This window comes from Lissotriton vulgaris, chromosome 7, assembly GCF_964263255.1.
Source record: "Lissotriton vulgaris chromosome 7, aLisVul1.2, whole genome shotgun sequence".
NCBI lineage: Eukaryota > Metazoa > Chordata > Amphibia > Caudata > Salamandridae > Lissotriton > Lissotriton vulgaris.
In genome coordinates this window covers 848,634,855-848,642,094 of record NC_141695.1, presented here as the reverse complement: position 1 = coordinate 848,642,094, position 7,240 = coordinate 848,634,855, and the positions used below count along the sequence as shown (strand labels likewise).

At 47.0% G+C, this 7,240-nt stretch overlaps 1 protein-coding gene across 1 annotated transcript in view; it reads right to left on the bottom strand.

Annotated features, from left to right (window-relative positions):
* Window positions 1-7,240, bottom strand: part of RNF145 (ring finger protein 145) — a 348,869-nt gene that overhangs the window by 295,528 nt on the left and 46,101 nt on the right. The gene's annotated exons all lie outside the window — the stretch shown is intronic.

Genomic DNA, 7,240 nt, shown 5'->3' with positions numbered 1-7,240 from the left:
GGGGGGGGCTGTGTGTGTGTGGGGGGCTGTGGGTGGGGGGGGCTGTGGGTGGGGGGGGCTGTGTGTGTGGGGGGGGGCTGTGTGTGTGTGGGGGGGCTGTGTGTGTGTGTGTGGGGGGCTGTGTGTGTGTGGGGCTGTGTGTGTGTGTGTGTGTGTGTGTGTGTGTGTGTGTGTGTGTGTGTGTGTGTGTGTGTGTGTGTGTGTGTGTGTGTGTGTGGCTGTGGCTGTGTGTGGCTGTGGCTGTGTGTGGCTGTGGCTGTGTGTGTCTGGGGCTGTCTGTGTGGGTCTGTGTGTTTGTGTGTGGCATTTGCGAGAGATTATGCTATTGACATTGTAAATGACAATGCCATTTATTTATCTGTTTTCAAAAGCAACACATAATTAAAAATGTTGTCATTTACAATGCCAATAGCTCTAACTTTTGCGAGACAGTTGCATTGTAAATGCTTGTTTAAGTCTATTTCAAAGTGATTACGGAAAACAATATCAACAGTTTAATTAACCAGCTTTTTCTCTATTAACTTAAGTAAATGGGTTAGACATTTAATACTTAAGTCTATGATTACTACTGTCCATGGTCCTGTTGCTAAATCCCCATCAAATCATTACAGGAGTCAGATGATCAACTACAACTAACTGTAGGCCAGACCTAAAAATAAGAGTAGCTTTAAAATAAATCTTTACCTTGGCATCCTTTGATTCCGCTACGCCTACAGCTCGGGAAATAAATACCTTTCAGTTTCAAAGTTTTTGCCTCTGATCAACCACTTGATCTAGCAACAAAACTGTGCTTTCTATTTCAAGCATGCTTTTTGTTGAATTTTATGATAAACAAGAAAATAAAGCATACAGAAGGAAGAAGATAAATCGGACAAACAAAGTCTACAACAGATTACTAAAAGGCATTCAAACTCGGTAACACACTAGTTACAAATTAAAACTAGCAAATAGTTGTGTTACTATAATTTATGATGCGGTGTTTTTAGATCAAACTGGAAGAGAACAAAAATCCAAAAAAGGGCTGGGGGAGGGATATCTGCGAAACAATTTTCCACAAACAAGTCCTGCACAACCGAGTAGGCAAAGCACCTGTCCCAACGGACCTGACTGTCCAGGCAGAATACTTTGTGAACGTGTGCAGAGAGGCCCAAGTTGCTGTCTGGCCAATGTCTAGGAATGAGCATGTGAGCCCTCAGGGGGTTGCTTCTTGGCCAATACATAGCTGATTATAAAGTAAGGCACAATCCACCAGGTCCGCTCCAATGCAGTTTTTTCCGTCTTTGCCCTGACATATCCCATGAAGAGTTGGTCGTCCACTCTGATCTCTTGTGTGGTCAAGGTAGAACGGCAAAGCTTTTTGGGGTACAGGCATTGGAGTTTCTCATCTTCTTTAGAAGAATGAGGCGGAGCGTAATGCGTAAAAAGTAGGTAGGGTTATGGACTGGCCTACATGAAAAGGTGAAACCAATTTTGGCAGAAAGGAAGCTCTAGTGCGAAGAACCAGTTTGTATGGTTAGATATTCAGATATGGAGGCTTGGATGACAAAGCCTGAAGCTCAATGACCCCGCCAGGCGGATATTGCCACTAAGAAGGAGGTCTTGATAGTAAGGAGCCCCAGAGGATAGTTGTGCAAGGGCTCAAAAAGAAAGTACATCAGGACTAAATTATGGTCCCACTGAGGCATAATGAAGGGGGAAGGAGGAAATATAAGTAGCAAATCTTTCAAGCACGTGTGTACAATAGAGAATTGGAAAAGGGATGGCTGATCCGGCAACCGAAGAAAGGCTGAGATAGCAGAAACATAGCCCTTTAAGGTCCCAAAAGCAGACTACTGCGGGACAAGGGAAAGGATAAAGAGAAGGGGATAAGAGAGAAGCGCAGAAAGAGGGTCAATCTGTTTCTCTGCACACCATGCTGCAAACTTGCCACAACAGCAGAAGTATACCGATTAGGTCGAGGATCCCCCGGCTGCCAAGATAACATTGCAGACTTCAGGTGGAAGGTCGAAAGCTGTCAACTGTCAATGCTCAGCTCCACGCAACAAGGTGGAGGGTTGACAGTGGAGAACCCTCCCCTGCTGTTGTGACAGAAGATTCTCGCAAATGGACAGCCAGATCGGAGGATCGATGGCCACACGCAACAGCTCTGGAGATCAACCTCTCTAAGTTATACAGTTGGTGGTCAGCAATAGGCAAAATGGCGCTCTAAGGTCTATCACAAGTACAAATCAGTTAAGGCATGAGGGAGCACTACTTTGCCACGAATATAACAAAATAGATTATAAAACTAAACAGGTTGATTGCATAACCGCACCTTGCCAACCACAGGATTGCTCCTACAAGGGAGTCTCAAACACAAACTGTACCAGTATGTTTTATAGCGATAACAAAAGATTGGGGGCTTTGCTTGTTCTTTCTTTTCCCCATTGATATATGGATGCACAGAGAAGCTGTACGAGAAGCATGTACAACACCAGTTTCACATGGATTTCCACAGCTATATTCACTTTTTTGAAATTCACACAAGTCACCAAAGTCACCTTGTCAAAAATTGGAAAAGTAGTGTTCTTACTACCATTGCATACACGAACAAGTACCTGTTTATATATTCCCTTAACCATGAAGAAGTTGCAAGGTAATCCCCTGTAACAGCGGCAAAACATGTGTCAGCTAAGGAGGCGTAAAGATCCTGAATTAAAGACATCTAAAAATATAAAGACAAGCATCATTGTGAAATTTTATGTAACTTTATGTATTTAATTTTGAACGTGTGCATAGGATTTGTAAATATACCAACCTCTCTTGAGCCCAGTGAGGAGCCACAAGAATGATTTTGACCCGGTTGTTCTGGGCAGGAGTGTTATGGGTGGAAAGGTGTCCAGGAGGCCTGAGCTCCACTCAAGACTAAAAGCATCTCCGAGCGCAAGCCACCTTGGAAACTCCAGCGTGCAGAACGGTTGACATTGCGCCTTCTCAGCAGTGGCAAAAAAATATAACCAAGGTTCTCCCCAATGCAGAAAAAGATCTTGCACCACCTCCATATGGAGACGTCATGCATAATTCACTAAGCATCTTCAGCTGAGTTTGTAAACCCAGGTGTTCAGAGAGCCACTCTGATGTTGAACCACCAGTGATATGCCCTGCAGTTTCAGCCATCGTCAGAGACGCAAGGCCTCTTGGCAAAGGGTCCACAACACCACCCCGCCCTGCTTGTTGCAGTTCCTCATGGCAGTGGTGTTGTCCATACATACTTAGCCTCTCCTTGGTGGAGAGTAGAAAGGCTTTTAATGCCAGCTGGATCGCCCAGAGCTCCAGAAGGTTGAAATGGGGGTCCTGATTACATGGGAGACCACAGTCCTTTGACCTTGGCCCTTCCCAGATGCCGCCCCATCCTAGGTGTGACACATCAGTCACCGCTGTGAGATTTGGTTGGGGAAGGAAGAGGGGGTCTGCCGTTGACCCAATCACTGTTCGTTAGCCACCACTGCAGATCTTTTGCAGTTCCCTCAGAGATCTGGACCATGTCGGAGAAATTCCCCTGATACTGTACTTACTAGAACTTCAAGTCCCACTGCAGAGCCTGCATATGCCAGCGGGTTTGTACCACCAGCAGGACGCACAAAGTCATGAGTACCAGCAGCCTCTGAGCCATTCTCACTTAAATACAGGATAAAGGCTGAAACATCAGTATCATAGCCTGAATATCCTGGAATACACATTCAGGAGGATAGGCTTGAAACTCAACTGCATCTTTGGCCACGCAGAGGCTGCGAAGCATGCGCACCGTGGGGGCTTGGAGGGTATAGACGCAGTTGGAAGCCCCTTCCGTGGCCATGAAAGAAGCGAAAGGCGGACTGGGGTTGGTGAGGGGCCACAGAAAGCCCCAAGGACCTGGCCGTAGCCCTGCTGTCCTTGAAGCGCTCCAGTCCTGAGCCCACCTCGTCTCCGAAGAGACGGGAACCATCAAATTGCATGTCCATACGCGATGCTTCAACATCCCCTAAGAAGCCTGTTCTCAGCCAGGCGAGGAATCAGAAGGCCACCGTCGAGGAATCTGATCTGCCCAGTGAGTCGGGAGTATCCAGTCCGCATAGGATAGTAAACTTAGCTGCATCTCTCCTGTCAGCAACCGCTTGGGAGAGTATGGTCTTGCCCTCGTCAGGAACCATGGCAGCAACTGAGCAACCAAGCCCCATACAGAATGGGAATAACAGCCAAAAAGGCAAGCAGTGTTCATGGACCACAGTGTCAGGCTGGTGGGTGAAAACATTCTTGCCTAAGATGTCCAGCCTCTTGGATTCCCTATCAGGTGGGGCTGTAGGGAATGCACCAGGATTTATATGGGAAATGGAGGCTTGGACAACCAAGCTCTCCGAGGTAGGGTGTTGTGTGAGGAAATTGGGGTCCCCTGGAGCGGGGAGAAGATGGCAGGTAAGTGTCCTGTTCACAAGAGCCCCTGGGCTGGGTTTAGACCAAGACCCAAGCAGGAAGTCTGTAGGCACTTCATTAAATAAGAGAAGGGGTTCGGAGGGGGCACTCCCAACTGAAGCACCTCTGTTAAGAGTGAGGGTAGGCTTTGGCCAGGAACTAGGCCGCCCTACTCACCAACATTGCAAACAACGCTCCCTCTTCCATAAACATGGTAGTGGGAACGCATGCCGGTATCTGAGGAAATGACCAGTCCACTGTCCTCCGCCTAGTCCTCACACCAGTCCACATTGGTATCTAAGGGCTGGTATTCTTAGGCATCCAGCCACCCATCCCACTCTTTCCAGAGTATTAGCCCAAAGGAATATGGTTCAGGCTGAAGCCTGGAAGGCAAAGCTCCAATCGACGTTGGACACCCCAACTACGGCACAGTGTCAAAAGACTGGGGTCAGAATGGGTATGGCGCCACTGGAGGGTGCTGGGAGCTTAGACATGGGGACCAGAACCAAGGAAGGTCGCGATAGTACGACTGGTGCCGGGCTAGATCCATCCGTGGAGCCACAGAGCCAGAGGGGAGGAAGTAGAGGGCCTTCCCAAACCTGCAGTGCCCGAAGTCCTGCCGGCCGAAATAGGCCTCTCAAATATGCAGCACATTGCCTCAAAACTCCTGAAATTGAGCAGGAGTCGCTCCGGCTCCTGGAAACTCAGGGAAGCATGGAGTTTGCCCAGGATCAACCGCGGAGTCTGGCCTCAGATGACGACGCTCCCTTGTCTTTTCTAAAGATTGTGATGGACAGGGCAAAGTCAAAGACCTCTTAGAATTCGTTTTTTTATTTTTGTGGGATTTAACCAAGTGGCCCACAACTTCGAATGGGACAAGGCTATCTGACTCCACAACTAATCCCAGGACCGGTCTCTCGAACTGAATAGAGACAGTCGCAGCCTTGCACACAGGCGGCAAGGAGTATGAGGGACACCCCCCTTAAGGCCTTGGGGTGCATAGCACGACAATTGGCGTAGGGCTTCGCATCGTGGTCACACGCCATATGTGGATGTTAGGCTCTACAGGGCTTCAAGCTGGCTTTCCTAGTGGTTATCTGTGCCCCAGCAAGAGAAGAACTCTCAAAATGCCGAAAAAGCACAGACAAAAAGTGATTGAAGGGGTAGCTCTCTCTGGATTTGCGCTAACTAGTGCAGAAAGAAAAGAACAGACTTCTGCATGAGGGGTGGCGCCTATATAGGCAACGTACAAGTCACCTCCGGCGCGGGCAATGCCACCTACCGGACCACAGTGGTACTGCTCACAAAAAAATTTCCAGATTAGGTTTGATACCTGGGGATAATTCTAAGGTAATGCTATGTTTCATATACGTACTCCAATATAGGCTCAGGTAGTCACCTAACCTTTCACCTATATTCTCCCCTACCATTACACTAAATTAACAGTTCTTGTTACTGACCTTTTATGGTACTTCTTACAGGACGTAGGGTTTTTCCTGAAAACTAGCCTCATCCACTATGCATGAGGATTATTGGAAACTCAGCAGGACTACCATCTCCTGTATAATAACTTAGTATAAGGGTCACTCCTTCCGTCATCCATGACACAGCAAAGTAGAACCCCTGAGGGTAACACTTTAGCTATTTAAACACCATATCTTGTTGGGGTAGGCAGAGGAGAAAAGGACTTCCATTCTGACACACTGGCGCAAGACTCTGAGGTTCCTGCATGCAGACACTCCATCTCGCAGTGGTCTGACATCCCTTGCGGGATTAGGTAATGGGATTGACTTTTATCCTAGAGGGATTCTTGGCTCTACACCTGCATACATGCTAGGTACACTTAGGTATATCTAGTTAGGATCGCATCGTTAGAGTACGCTTTTATTACTGTCATATGTTTTATATACTTGCCTGTATTCATTGTTTTAGAATAATAGTAGAAATCTATCATCCTTTTACTCCGTTGGTGCTTCTAGTCATTTATCTCAGTTTCTGCCTATTGGTTGTTTCAGCACACCTATTTTACACTAGCATGACGCTGGTTCAATAAATGTTTATTGAAAAACATCCCCACTGTTTATTCTGTGTTTATTCTGTTTATTCTGTGTATCTCTCTGGGGCAAAGTGAGCATGAGTGACTAAGCAAAAAGTATTTTTCTGTTTCCACGATCCCCGATGGGACAGAGTTTTCACATTCGATGGTTTGTTAGAACTATTCTCTCCTTGGTAAGAGGGGTTTCTAGTGCCACTGTGAGCGAGCCAGTATACAGGCAAACAACTCGGTGGTGGTGTCTGTGGTCAGTCTGAACACCAATCGCACAGTGTAAGTTGTCTAAACGCGCAGATCCTATATAGGTTTATAGGAACTACACGACATGGCGCTGCCAATGTTGGTTTGTACTTATTTAACGGCCAAATCTGAGTAGTTCAGTCGTACTATACTCAGAGACCCCTATTCACATTTCCCCAGAGAGTGGGAAGGGAAGTATCAGCCACATCTGAGTAGGCATATCCTATGCTTTGGCTGTAGGTTTATCAAACTTGAAGGACAAACAGTTCCTATTGTGCATAAAACCTTATCTCAGTTTCCTTGAAACGTTGACCTTCTTCAAAATAATGGCTGACGAAGACGCCGGCTTGCCAGCACAATGTGCTGCAGCTGGGGAGCATGAACAGGGAGGTGAAATCGACATGTCAGAAAATGTTAGAAAAGCCCTTATTCTAAAATTAGCAGACTATGGAGTCTCTGCTAGGGGTGGGACAGTCACGTTCGTGATTGAGGGCCACAAATCATTTAGAACAGAGGTAT